The sequence below is a fragment of the Oncorhynchus masou genome, unplaced genomic scaffold (assembly GCF_036934945.1).
Source record: "Oncorhynchus masou masou isolate Uvic2021 unplaced genomic scaffold, UVic_Omas_1.1 unplaced_scaffold_761, whole genome shotgun sequence".
Classification (NCBI taxonomy): Eukaryota; Metazoa; Chordata; class Actinopteri; order Salmoniformes; family Salmonidae; genus Oncorhynchus; species Oncorhynchus masou.
The window spans coordinates 33,853-47,500 of NW_027014076.1; the positions used below are offsets into that span (position 1 = coordinate 33,853).

Here is a 13,648-nt window from a genome sequence, read left to right on the forward strand (position 1 = left end):
TGTCTGCCTACGTCGGCCTTTCTCAATAGCAAGGCTATGCTCACTGAGTCTGTACATAGACAAGGCTTTCCTTAATTTTGGGTCAGTCACAGTGGTCAGGTATTCTGCCGCTGTGTACTCTCTGTTTAGGGCCAAATGCATTCTAGTTTGCTCTGGGGTTTTTTTGTTAATTCTTTCCAATGTGTCAAGTAATTATCTTTTTGTTTACTCATGATTTGGTTGGGTCTAATTGTGCTGCTGTCCTGGGGCTCTGTGGGGTGTGTTTGTGTTTGTGAACACTCTGTGTTCTCTCTCTCTCCGTGCTCCTCCCGACAACACAGGACAGAATTTACAGACCACACCCAACCACAGAGTCAGGCGCGTACACGACACAGTAGCCAGGGTCGCGCACCGCTACTTCTCTTACTACTACGACCCAGCCAAGCTACGGTCACGTTTCTACTACATCTCTATCTCCTTCCTTCTCTCTATCGAGCGCGACGTCTGAGCTCTGCTGCCCCGTTCTACATTTAATTTGGTGAGTAGCTCGCTTCTTCATTTATTACAGGCTACAACTCTTCATCATAAATGATGTTCATTTTGTTAAAAAACTAAACTGTCTTGAACTTATCCTGTTTGAGTGGGAAAATTATTGATTAGCCTTTGTTTTATGGCGTGGTCGGTTTGAAATAATGTGTGTACTGGATGGTGTGGCAGGAGTGTGTGTAATTTATACTGAAGTTAGTCATTTAATTTCCACTGAGTTGAACTTTTGGTTCCTGCCAATGAAAGGGGCGTCGTCTGTCTAGGAGTTTGTCGCAACGAAAGGATGTAGTTTCCTTCGTGTTCTATAATCCAGTCCGTTTGGTGGGTTTATATTGTATTTGTGTGCCGAGTCAACTACTGTGTGTGAGGAGCCAGTTTCCTTACAGCAGGGATATAATCCTGCGGCAACAGGAAATGTGGATTATAATTAATTAACTTTTTTTTTTCAGGGGTTGATTTAAAAAAAAATCGTAAGGGAAAATCAAATCTGACATTTTTTAAAGTAGAAATTCCACACTTCAGAAGCCCTTTTTTTAAACCTTAAATACATTAAATTAAATAAAGACAAGTTATAAAACGCATTGCAGGAAAGTTCTCCTACAACAGGGTGCTCTAACTCCGTGGTTTCCAAACTGTTTCCCATGGGGCACAAACTGTTCATAACCCTTTTTTTGTGGTTGGAGATCATTTTTGCCGTTTTTTCCCCCCAACAGTCTGGAGGAAAACTGATAACGCAGTCAGCAGCCCTCTCTGTTTAACTGTAATCAATGATGTGTATGAAGCCTGGATATTTGACAGGTGGCGCTGTATTGAAACCACTGAGCCTCCATCTTGGCTCTCCCTCCACAAACGTAAATAATATTCTGGAATCTATATAAATGCGTTTAATAAGGTTTACATTTGTTTCTGACACGTTTATTATATTAATGCATATTTTTTTATATATGTATATGTTTGAGCTAAGCATAAAATATGAACAAATGTTTTATATATATATATATATATATATATATATATATATATATATATAACATTTTCCTTAAAGCATTTTTTTAGAGAGTACTAATGTTGCTGTCCCCACTACAACACATTTTTATTTATTTATTTAATACATGTAATTTTGTCCTTGGAACCTTTTATGGAAATACTATCCATTTTTCCTCCTACAAGGGGAGTTCCAATATGGCCGACATGTGGCTGCAAAGTTGCTCAATGGCCAAAACCATAGCATAATCAATCCAGAGTTGTATATACATCATTGGATTTAATCGGATGATTTATAGCCCTGGTGGGAGGAACGCTCAGAGACGGTCGCGGACAAAATTCCTCTGTTGGCAGATTAACCCTCAGTGCTTTTCGCTTCCTAATGGCGCCCCCGTGTGGCCAAAGAGTCGTACTGGAATGTTTGAACAAAAGGAACTTCAGGAATGAGCGTCATTCAAGTAATGTACGTTTGCGCTCCATGGGGATTTACTGTATATAACATTACGTTGCGTTACTGTTTCGCTTAGGCTTATTAAGTGAAAGACAACGCATTTAAATTAATTAGCAGCAATGAAACGGAGACCGGTTTGGCCTGCACAGTCTGGAAGACACACTGCCAGCCAGGCCCATCTGTCGCGGCAGGAATCATTTCAGCTCCATGCATTCCATTGGACGTCTATGTCCTGAGGATGTTGGCGGGGAAATGCCTTGAAAACCTGTATGAGTCTGGATCTGAACGTTCCATCCCAGTCGTTTTTTTGTTTGTTTGTTGTTTTCGTTTGAACCCTTTCCAAAACCTTAACCTTTAACCATTTGGAATGAATGGATAAACTTTAACCCTTTGAAATTTGACATTTGGAGAAACGTGAATAAACGTCAGAATCTGAAGTTAAAATTGGTCAAACTGTGAGATCTTGTTGGGATTCTATTTTATATATCTGCAGTGTTCTAAACGTTCTAAACATTCTAAACGTTCTAAACATTCTAAATTCCCTTTGTCTGGGGGAGATGACATCAATGGTGTTGTCAGTCCCGAGAGAGAGAGAGGGAGAGAGACAGGGGAGAGAGATGGGGGAGACGGGGAGAGAGAGAGACACGGAGGGAGAGAGAGAGAGACGGAGGGAGAGAGAGAGAGACGGAGGGAGAGAGAGTTTGATGAGACAGGAGAGAGACGGAGGGAGAGAGAGTTTGATGAGACAGGAGAGAGAGAGAGACACGGAGAGAGAGAGACACGGAGAGAGAGAGAGACACGGAGAGAGAGAGAGACACGGAGAGAGAGAGAGACACGGAGAGAGAGAGAGACACGGAGAGAGAGAGAGACACGGAGAGAGAGAGAGACACGAAGAGAGAGAGAGACACGAAGAGAGAGAGAGACAGAGTGTGATGAGACAGGAGAGAGAGAGAGAATTCTACTCTTTCGTAAACTGTAGTTGTGAAATTTGAGTGAATGATTGGATGAATGGGTGGATGCATTTAGCTACACTCCATTAACATCTGCTAACCATGTGTTTGTGACCAATACAATGTGATTTGATGAATGGACCTCATGTAGCAACACTGGGTCAGGGAAATGGCTGCACTATCGTGGATGTAGTGAAGTACTAGAGTTGTAGACTGAATGATGTATGTCTTTTTTATTTATTTTTATCTATATTGACCTTTTTACAATCCTAAATAATTCTCATAAATACAAATCAACGTTCACATGAATACATGTGAGTTCATAAGGACATGATTGACAGGTTGAATTGTCTCCTTGACTCCATATTATTTCTTCTTTTTCAGTTTTGATTTGTAAAAAAATATATATAGATAGTTTTGAACAAAAAAAGTTATTTTTAAGTCTTGTCTTCGACATTTTACTGTTTTATATTGTCCACAATGTTCCATGGTTCTTTTTCCCCTGCTGTGGAACATGGCCAATGTTCCGTGGTTCCTTTTTCCCTGCTGTGGAACATGGTTCCATGGTTCCTTTTTCCCTGCTGTGGAACATGGTTCCATGGTTCCTTTTTCCCCTGCTGTGGAACATGGTTCCATGGTTCCTTTTTCCCTGCTGTGGAACATGGTTCCTTTTTTTCCCTGCTGTGGAACATGGTTCCATGGTTCCTTTTTTCCCTGCTGTGGAACATGGTTCCATGGTTTCTTTTTCCCCTGCTGTGGAACATGGTTCCATGGTTCCTTTTTCCCTGCTGTGGAACATGGTTCCTTTTTCCCTGCTGTGGAACATGGTTCCTTTTTTATCCTGCTGTGGAACATGGTTCCTTTTTTATCCTGCTGTGGAACATGGTTCCTTTTTTATCCTGCTGTGGAACATGGTTCCATGGTTCCTTTTTTTCCCTGCTGTGGAACATGGTTCCATGGTTCCTTTTTTTCCCTGCTGTGGAACATGGTTCCATGGTTCCTTTTTCCCTGCTGTGGAACATGGTTCCATGGTTCCTTTTTTTCCCTGCTGTGGAACATGGTTCCATGGTTCCTTTTTTTCCCTGCTGTGGAACATGGTTCCATGGTTCCTTTTTTTCCCTGCTGTGGAACATGGGCAAACTATTAGGGGGAAGCGTATCCCACTTGGGCTGAGGGGGAGGGGGTCTGAACCCTGGTCTCCTTATTGAGGGGGGGGTCTGAACCCTGGTCTCCTGATTGAGGGGGGGTCTGAACCCTGGTCTCCTGATTGAGGGGGGGATCTGAACCCTGGTCTCCTGATTGGGGAGGGGGTCTGAACCCTGGTCTCCTTATTGAGGGGGGGTCTGAACCCTGGTCTCCTGATTGAGGGGGGGATCTGAACCCTGGTCTCCTGATTGAGGGGGGGGGGATCTGAACCCTGGTCTCCTGATTGGGGGGGGGATCTGAACCCTGGTCTCCTGATTGGGGGGGGGATCTGAACCCTGGTCTCCTGATTGGGGAGGGGGGTCTGAACCCTGGTCTCCTTATTGAGGGGGGGTCTGAACCCTGGTCTCCTGATTGAGGGGGGGGGATCTGAACCCTGGTCTCCTGATTGGGGGGGATCTGAACCTGGTCTCCTGATTGAGGGGGGGATCTGAACCCTGGTCTCCTGATTGAGGGGGGGATCTGAACCCTGGTCTCCTGATTGGGGAGGGGGGATCTGAACCCTGGTCTCCTTATTGAGGGGGGGTCTGAACCCTGGTCTCCTGATTGAGGGGGGGATCTGAACCCTGGTCTCCTGATTGAGGGGGGGATCTGAACCCTGGTCTCCTGATTGGGGAGGGGGGGATCTGAACCCTGGTCTCCTTATTGAGGGGGGGGATCTGAACCCTGGTCTCCTTATTGAGGGGGGATCTGAACCCTGGTCTCCTGATTGGGGGGGATCTGAACCCTGGTCTCCTGATTGGGGAGGGGGGGATCTGAACCCTGGTCTCCTGATTGAGGGGGATCTGAACACTGGTCTCCTGATTGGGGGGGGATCTGAACCCTGGTCTCCTTATTGAGGGGGGGATCTGAACCCTGGTCTCCTGATTGGGGGGGGATCTGAACCCTGGTCTCCTTATTGAGGGGGGATCTGAACCCTGGTCTCCTGATTGAGGGGGGGATCTGAACCCTGGTCTCCTGATTGGGGGGGGGATCTGAACCCTGGTCTCCTTATTGAGGGGGGATCTGAACCCTGGTCTCCTGATTGGGGGGATCTGAACCCTGGTCTCCTGATTGGGGGGGATCTGAACCCTGGTCTCCTGATTGGGGAGGGGGGGGATCTGAACCCTGGTCTCCTGATTGAGGGGGGGATCTGAACACTGGTCTCCTGATTGGGGGGGGATCTGAACCCTGGTCTCCTTATTGAGGGGGGGATCTGAACCCTGGTCTCCTGATTGGGGGGGATCTGAACCCTGGTCTCCTTATTGGGGGGGGGATCTGAACCCTGGTCTCCTGATTGGGGGGGGATCTGAACCCTGGTCTCCTGATTGGGGGGGATCTGAACCCTGGTCTCCTTATTGAGGGGGGATCTGAACCTGGTCTCCTGATTGGGGGGGGATCTGAACCCTGGTCTCCTTATTGAGGGGGGGGATCTGAACCCTGGTCTCCTGATTGAGGGGGGGGGGATCTGAACCCTGGTCTCCTGATTGAGGGGGGATCTGAACCCTGGTCTCCTTATTGAGGGGGAATCTGAACCCTGGTCTCCTGATTGGGGGGGGTCTGAACCCTGGTCTCCTGATTGAGGGGGGGATCTGAACCCTGGTCTCCTTATTGAGGGGGGGATCTGAACCCTGGGCTCCTGATTGAGGGGGGATCTGAACCCTGGTCTCCTTATTGAGGGGGGGATCTGAACCCTGGTCTCCTTATTGAGGGGGGGGGTCTGAACCCTGGTCTCCTGATTGAGGGGGGGTCTGAACCCTGGTCTCCTTATTGAGGGGGGGGTCTGAACCCTGGTCTCCTTATTGAGGGGGGGTCTGAACCCTGGTCTCCTTATTGAGGGGGGGATCTGAACCCTGGTCTCCTGATTGAGGGGGGGTCTGAACCCTGGTCTCCTTATTGAGGGGGGATCTGAACCCTGGTCTCCTGATTGAGGGGGGGTCTGAACCCTGGTCTCCTGATTGAGGGGGGGTCTGAACCCTGGTCTCCTGATTGAGGGGGGGGTCTGAACCCTGGTCTCCTGATTGAGGGGGGATCTGAACCCTGGTCTCCTTATTGGGGAGGGGGGGATCTGAACCCTGGTCTCCTGATTGAGGGGGGGATCTGAACCCTGGTCTCCTTATTGGGGAGGGGGGGATCTGAACCCTGGTCTCCTGATTGAGGGGGGGATCTGAACCCTGGTCTCCTGATTGAGGGGGGGGGGATCTGAACCCTGGTCTCCTGATTGAGGGGGGGATCTGAACCCTGGTCTCCTGATTGAGGGGGGGATCTGAACCCTGGTCTCCTGATTGAGGGGGGGATCTGAACCCTGGTCTCCTTATTGGGGAGGGGGGGGGATCTGAACCCTGGTCTCCTTATTGGGGAGGGGGGATCTGAACCCTGGTCTCCTGATTGAGGGGGGGATCTGAACCCTGGTCTCCTGATTGAGGGGGGATCTGAACCCTGGTCTCCTGATTGAGGGGGGGATCTGAACCCTGGTCTCCTTATTGAGGGGGGATCTGAACCCTGGTCTCCTTATTGAGGGGGGGATCTGAACCCTGGTCTCCTTATTGAGGGGGGGGGATCTGAACCCTGGTCTCCTTATTGAGGGGGGATCTGAACCCTGGTCTCCTTATTGAGGGGGGATCTGAACCCTGGTCTCCTGATTGAGGGGGGATCTGAACCCTGGTCTCCTTATTGGGGAGGGGGGGTCTGAACCCTGGTCTCCTGATTGAGGGGGGGTCTGAACCCTGGTCTCCTTATTGAGGGGGGGGATCTGAACCCTGGTCTCCTGATTGGGGGGGATCTGAACCCTGGTCTCCTTATTGAGGGGGGATCTGAACCCTGGTCCCTTATTGAGGGGGGGATCTGAACCCTGGTCTCCTTATTGAGGGGGGGATCTGAACCCTGGTCTCCTGATTGAGGGGGGGGATCTGAACCCTGGTCTCCTTATTGAGGGGGGGATCTGAACCCTGGTCTCCTTATTGAGGGGGGGATCTGAACCTGGTCTCCTGATTGAGGGGGGGGATCTGAACCCTGGTCTCCTTATTGGGGGGGGATCTGAACCCTGGTCTCCTTATTGAGGGGGGATCTGAACCCTGGTCTCCTGATTGAGGGGGGATCTGAACCCTGGTCTCCTGATTGAGGGGGGGATCTGAACCCTGGTCTCCTGATTGAGGGGGGATCTGAACCCTGGTCTCCTGATTGAGGGGGGGATCTGAACCCTGGTCTCCTTATTGATGGGGGGGGGTCTGAACCCTGGTCTCCTGATTGAGGGGGGGATCTGAACCCTGGTCTCCTTATTGGGGAGGGGGGATCTGAACCCTGGTCTCCTGATTGGGAACGGGGGGGTCTGAACCCTGGTCTCCTGATTGAGGGGGGGGATCTGAACCCTGGTCTCCTTATTGGGGAGGGGGGATCTGAACCCTGGTCTCCTGATTGGGAACGGGGGGGGGATCTGAACCCTGGTCTCCTTATTGAGGGGGGGTCTGAACCTGGTCTCCTTATTGGGGAGGGGGGTCTGAACCCTGGTCTCCTTATTGAGGGGGGGATCTGAACCTGGTCTCCTGATTGAGGGGGGATCTGAACCCTGGTCTCCTTATTGAGGGGGGATCTGAACCCTGGTCTCCTGATTGGGGAGGGGGGTGGATCTGAACCCTGGTCTCCTTATTGAGGGGGGGGATCAGAACCCTGGTCTCCTTATTGAGGGGGGGGGGGGATCTGAACCCTGGTCTCCTGATTGAGGGGGGGGATCTGAACCCTGGTCTCCTGATTGAGGGGGGGATCTGAACCCTGGTCTCCTGATTGAGGGGGGGATCTGAACCCTGGTCTCCTTATTGAGGGGGATCAGAACCCTGGTCTCCTGATTGGGGGGGGGGATCTGAACCCTGGTCTCCTGATTGAGGGGGGGATCTGAACCCTGGTCTCCTGATTGAGGGGGGGGATCTGAACCCTGGTCTCCTGATTGAGGGGGGATCTGAACCCTGGTCTCCTGATTGAGGGGGGGGGGTCTGAACCCTGGTCTCCTGATTGGGGAGGGGGGGGTCTGAACCCTGGTCTCCTGATTGAGGGGGGGATCTGAACCCTGGTCTCCTGATTGGGGGGGGATCTGAACCCTGGTCTCCTGATTGAGGGGGGGATCTGAACCCTGGTCTCCTGATTGGGGGGGGATCTGAACCCTGGTCTCCTGATTGAGGGGGGATCTGAACCCTGGTCTCCTGATTGGGGGGGATCTGAACCCTGGTCTCCTGATTGAGGGGGGGATCTGAACCCTGGTCTCCTGATTGAGGGGGGGGGTCTGAACCCTGGTCTCCTTATTGGGGAGGGGGGGATCTGAACCCTGGTCTCCTGATTGGGGAGGGGGGGTCTGAACCCTGGTCTCCTTATTGAGGGGGGGATCTGAACCCTGGTCTCCTGATTGGGGAGGGGGGGTCTGAACCCTGGTCTCCTTATTGAGGGGTCGGGGGGATCTGAACCCTGGTCTCCTGATTGGGGAGGGGGGTCTGAACCCTGGTCTCCTTATTGAGGGGGGATCTGAACCCTGGTCTCCTTATTGAGGGGGGGATCTGAACCCTGGTCTCCTGATTGAGGGGGGGATCTGAACCCTGGTCTCCTGATTGGGGAGGGGGGGGTCTGAACCCTGGTCTCCTTATTGAGGGGGGATCTGAACCCTGGTCTCCTTATTGAGGGGGGGGATCTGAACCCTGGTCTCCTTATTGAGGGGGGGGGATCTGAACCCTGGTCTCCTTATTGAGGGGGGATCTGAACCCTGGTCTCCTTATTGAGGGGGGGGGGATCTGAACCCTGGTCTCCTTATTGAGGGGGGGGATCTGAACCCTGGTCTCCTTATTGGGGGGGGATCTGAACCCTGGTCTCCTTATTGGGAACGGGGGGATCTGAACCCTGGTCTCCTTATTGGGGAGGGGGGGTCTGAACCCTGGTCTCCTTATTGGGGAGGGGGGGGGATCTGAACCCTGGGCTCCTGATTGTGGAAACCTTTGTCTTGACCGTTAAACTATTAGAGGGAAGCGTATCCCACTTGGGCTGAGGGGGATTTTAAGAACACATTTGGTGAAAGAATGTCCCCCTCGTCTGCCGTCAGCGTGAGCTTGGCTGAGCCTTCTGCGGTTGCTTCTCTTGTTAGTGTGTGTGTGTGTGTGTGTGTGTGTGTGTGTGTGTGTGTGTGTGTGTGTGTGTGTGTGTGTGTGTGTGTGTGTGTGTGTGTGTGTGTGTGTGTGTGTGTGTTATACATGGATGATGTTTTTGCAAAGTTAGTGTTTGTCCCATTTTGTGAATTATTGGTTGGTGAGTGGACCCCAACCTCCCAACAACCATAAAGGGCAACGAGTTAGATTGTAGTATTTTAAGCCAGATCCTGATTTTATGTTCCTTTTGATGGCATAGAATGCCCTTCTTGCATTGTCTCTCAGATCGTTCACAGCTTAGTGGAAGTTACCTGTGGCGCTGATGTTTAGACCGAGGTATGTATAGTTCGGCCTAAACATCAGCGCCACAGGTAGGTATAGTGTTTTGTGTGCTCTCGGGCAACAGTGTCTAGATGGAATTTGTATTTGTGGTCCTGGTGACTGGACCTTTCTTGGAACACCATTATTTTGGTCTTACTGAGATGTACTGTCAGGGCCGACAGAATCTGTGCAGAATATATAGGTGCTGCTGTAGGTCCTCCTTGGTTGGGGACAGAAGCACCAGATCATCAACAAACAGACATTTGACTTCAGATTCTATTTAGTAATGTCCCAGATTCTAGTAGGGTGCTGCAGTTCTAGTGCCCTCGCCAATTGGTTGATATACGTGGTAGTCATTTCTCAGGCCTGCCACTTGCCCCCCCCAGGAATGTGTACACACACACACACACACACACACACACATCACACACCCCCCCCCCCCCCCCGATAGTCATTTTGGGTTTCCAGAGTCAGAGGGAAGCCTTTGAACCCAGCAGGACAGGACTGTGTGTGTGTGTGTGTGTGTGTGTGTGTGTGTGTGTGTGTCCTGCAGGATCTGTGTCTCAGCTGAATAACAGATGCTAGCCTGGGTATGGCTTTCTAAAGGCTGTCTCTAAACACACCGGATTCACGTTCAGCATTTATGTCTCAAACAAAATGAAGGACAATTAAATCAAATAACCCATGAAGGAAAACAACTTTTACTGCTAAACACGGGTCATGGTTTTACTGCTAAACGAGGGTCATGTGTTTTACTGCTAAACGAGGGTCATGGTTTTACTGCTAAACACGGGTCATGGTTTTACTGCTAAACACGGGTCGTTGTTTTACTGCTAAACGAGGGTCATTGTTTTACTGCTAAACGAGGGTCATTGTTTTACTGCTAAACGAGGGTCATGTTGTTTTACTGCTAAACACGGGTCATGTGTTTTACTGCTAAACGAGGGTCATGTGTTTTACTGCTAAACGAGGGTCATGTGTTTTACTGCTAAACACGGGTCATGTGTTTTACTGCTAAACACGGGTCGTTGTTTTACTGCTAAACACGGGTCGTTGTTTTACTGCTAAACACGGGTCGTTGTTTTACTGCTAAACACGGGTCGTTGTTTTACTGCTAAACACGGGTCGTTGTTTTACTGCTAAACACGGGTCGTTGTTTTACTGCTAAACACGGGTCGTTGTTTTACTGCTAAACACGGGTCGTTGTTTTACTGCTAAACACGGGTCGTTGTTTTACTGCTAAACACGGGTCGTTGTTTTACTGCTAAACACGGGTCGTTGTTTTACTGCTAAACACGGGTCGTTGTTTTACTGCTAAACGAGGGTCGTTGTTTTACTGCTAAACGAGGGTCGTTGTTTTACTGCTAAACGAGGGTCGTTGTTTTACTGCTAAACGAGGGTCGTTGTTTTACTGCTAAACGAGGGTCGTTGTTTTACTGCTAAACGAGGGTCGTTGTTTTACTGCTAAACGAGGGTCGTTGTTTTACTGCTAAACGAGGGTCGTTGTTTTACTGCTAAACGAGGGTCGTTGTTTTACTGCTAAACGAGGGTCGTTGTTTTACTGCTAAACACGGGGGAGGAGGAGGTGAAGACCTGGAGGAGGAGGTGAAGACCTAGAGGTGAAGACCTAGAGGTGAAGACCTAGAGGAGGAGGTGGAGACCTAGAGGTGAAGACCTAGAGGAGGAGGTGGAGACCTAGAGGTGAAGACCTAGAGGAGGAGGTGGAGACCTAGAGGTGAAGACCTAGAGGAGGAGGTGGAGACCTAGAGGAGGAGGAGGAGGTGGAGACCTAGAGGAGGAGGAGGAGGTGGAGACCTAGAGGAGGAGGAGGAGGTGGAGACCTGGAGGAGGAGGTGAAGACCTAGAGGAGGAGGTGGAGACCTAGAGGAGGAGGAGGAGGTGGAGACCTAGAGGAGGAGGAGGAGGTGAAGACCTAGAGGAGGAGGTGGAGACCTAGAGGAGGAGGTGAAGACCTAGAGGAGGAGGTGAAGACCTAGAGGAGGAGGTGAAGACCTAGAGGAGGTGAAGACCTAGAGGAGGAGGTGAGGACCTAGAGGAGGAGGAGGAGGTGAGGACCTAGAGGAGGAGGAGGAGGTGAAGACCTAGAGGAGGAGGAGGAGGAGGTGAAGACCTAGAGGAGGAGGAGGAGGTGAAGACCTAGAGGAGGAGGAGGAGGTGGTGAAGACCTAGAGGAGGAGGAGGGGGAGGTGAAGACCTAGAGTGGAAGAGGGGTGAAGACCTAGAGGAGGAGGTGAAGACCTAGAGGAGGAGGTGAAGACCTAGAGGAGGAGGTGAAGACCTAGAGGAGGAGGTGAAGACCTAGAGGAGGAGGTGAAGACCTAGAGGAGGAGGTGAAGACCTAGAGGAGGAGGTGAAGACCAGGAGGAGGAGGAGGAGGTGAAGACCTAGAGGAGGTGAAGACCTAGAGGAGGAGGTGAAGACCTAGAGGAGGAGGAGGAGGTGAAGACCAGGAGGAGGAGGAGGAGGGGGTGGTGAAGACCAGGAGGAGGAGGAGGAGGTGAAGACCTAGAGAAGGAGGAGGAGGGGGAGGTGAAGACCTAGAGGAGGAGGAGGAGGTGAAGACCTAGAGGAGGAGGAGGAGGTGAAGACCTAGAGGAGGAGGAGGTGAAGACCTAGAGGAGGAGGTGAAGACCTAGAGGAGGAGGTGAAGACCTGGAGGAGGAGGTGAAGACCTAGAGGAGGAGGAGGGGGTGGTGAAGACCTAGAGGAGGAGGAGGAGGTGAAGACCTGGAGGAGGAGGAGGAGGAGGAGGTGAAGACCTAGAGGAGGAGGTGAAGACCTAGAGGAGGAGGAGGGGGGGAGGTGAAGACCTAGAGGAGGAGGTGAAGACCTAGAGGAGGAGGAGGGGGTGGTGAAGACCTAGAGGAGGAGGAGGAGGAGGTGAAGACCAGGAGGAGGAGGAGGAGGAGGAGGAGGTGAAGACCTAGAGGAGGAGGTGAAGACCTAGAGGAGGAGGAGGGGGGGAGGTGAAGACCTAGAGGAGGAGGTGAAGACCTAGAGGAGGAGGAGGGGGGTGGTGAAGACCTAGAGGAGGAGGAGGAGGAGGTGAAGACCAGGAGGAGGAGGAGGAGGAGGTGAAGACCAGGAGGAGGAGGAGGTGAAGACCAGGAGGAGGAGGAGGTGAAGACCAGGAGGAGGAGGAGGTGAAGACCAGGAGGAGGTGAAGACCAGGAGGAGGAGGAGGAGGTGAAGACCAGGAGGAGGAGGAGGAGGTGAAGACCAGGAGGAGGAGGAGGAGGTGAAGACCAGGAGGAGGAGGAGGAGGTGAAGACCAGGAGGAGGAGGAGGTGAAGACAGGGAGGAGGAGGAGGAGGAGGTGAAGACCTAGAGGAGGAGGAGGTGGTGGACACGTGGAAGAGGGAAGGAGCTTAGTGGTGTTGGAAGCTCTCTCCTCTTGCTTCCATCATTTGTTCCATGGCTGAAGTCTGTTTCAGCGGGGTGTGTGTGTGTGTGTGTGTGTGTGTGTGTGTGTGTGTGTGAGAAAGAGATCTAAAGACTGTGTTATATAAAAAGAGAAGAAATTACATTAAAAGTGGAATCCAAGTCAGCATTTTCCACTAAAAGAGGGAACTGGGTCGGGGCCCTACATCTAACAGCGTCTATTCGGATGATTTGATGGCTTTGATGCCAACTACTGAGTTAGAGTAGGAGAGAGAGAGACAGAGAGAGAGATATTCCAATTGGCTATTCTTTAACTAACAGCTCTGGCATCTTCCCCAATATTCCCCAATCCTTCCATAACAAAGCCATCCCCCACAGAGATAAACCTGGAGAAACCCATTACTCGTCTGCTGATTGGCTCCTCAGTCATCATTACTCATCTGCTGATTGGCTCCTCAGTCATCATTACTCATCTGCTGATTGGCTCCTCAGTCATCATTACTCATCTGCTGATTGGCTCCTCAGTCATCATTACTCATCTGCTGATTGGTTCAGTCATCATTACTCATCTGCTGATTGGCTCCTCAGTCATCATTACTCATCTGCTGATTGGTTCAGTCATCATTACTCATCTGCTGATTGGTTCAGTCATCATTACTCATCTGCTGATTGGTTCAGTCATCATTACTCATCTGCTGATTGGTTCAGTCATC

The 13,648-nt window shown here is 51.0% G+C and overlaps 1 pseudogene; it reads left to right on the plus strand.

The window, feature by feature from the left end:
- Positions 1 to 361: 361 nt before the first annotated feature.
- Positions 362 to 13,648, plus strand: part of LOC135537388 (epithelial membrane protein 2-like) — a 29,709-nt pseudogene continuing 16,422 nt past the window's right edge.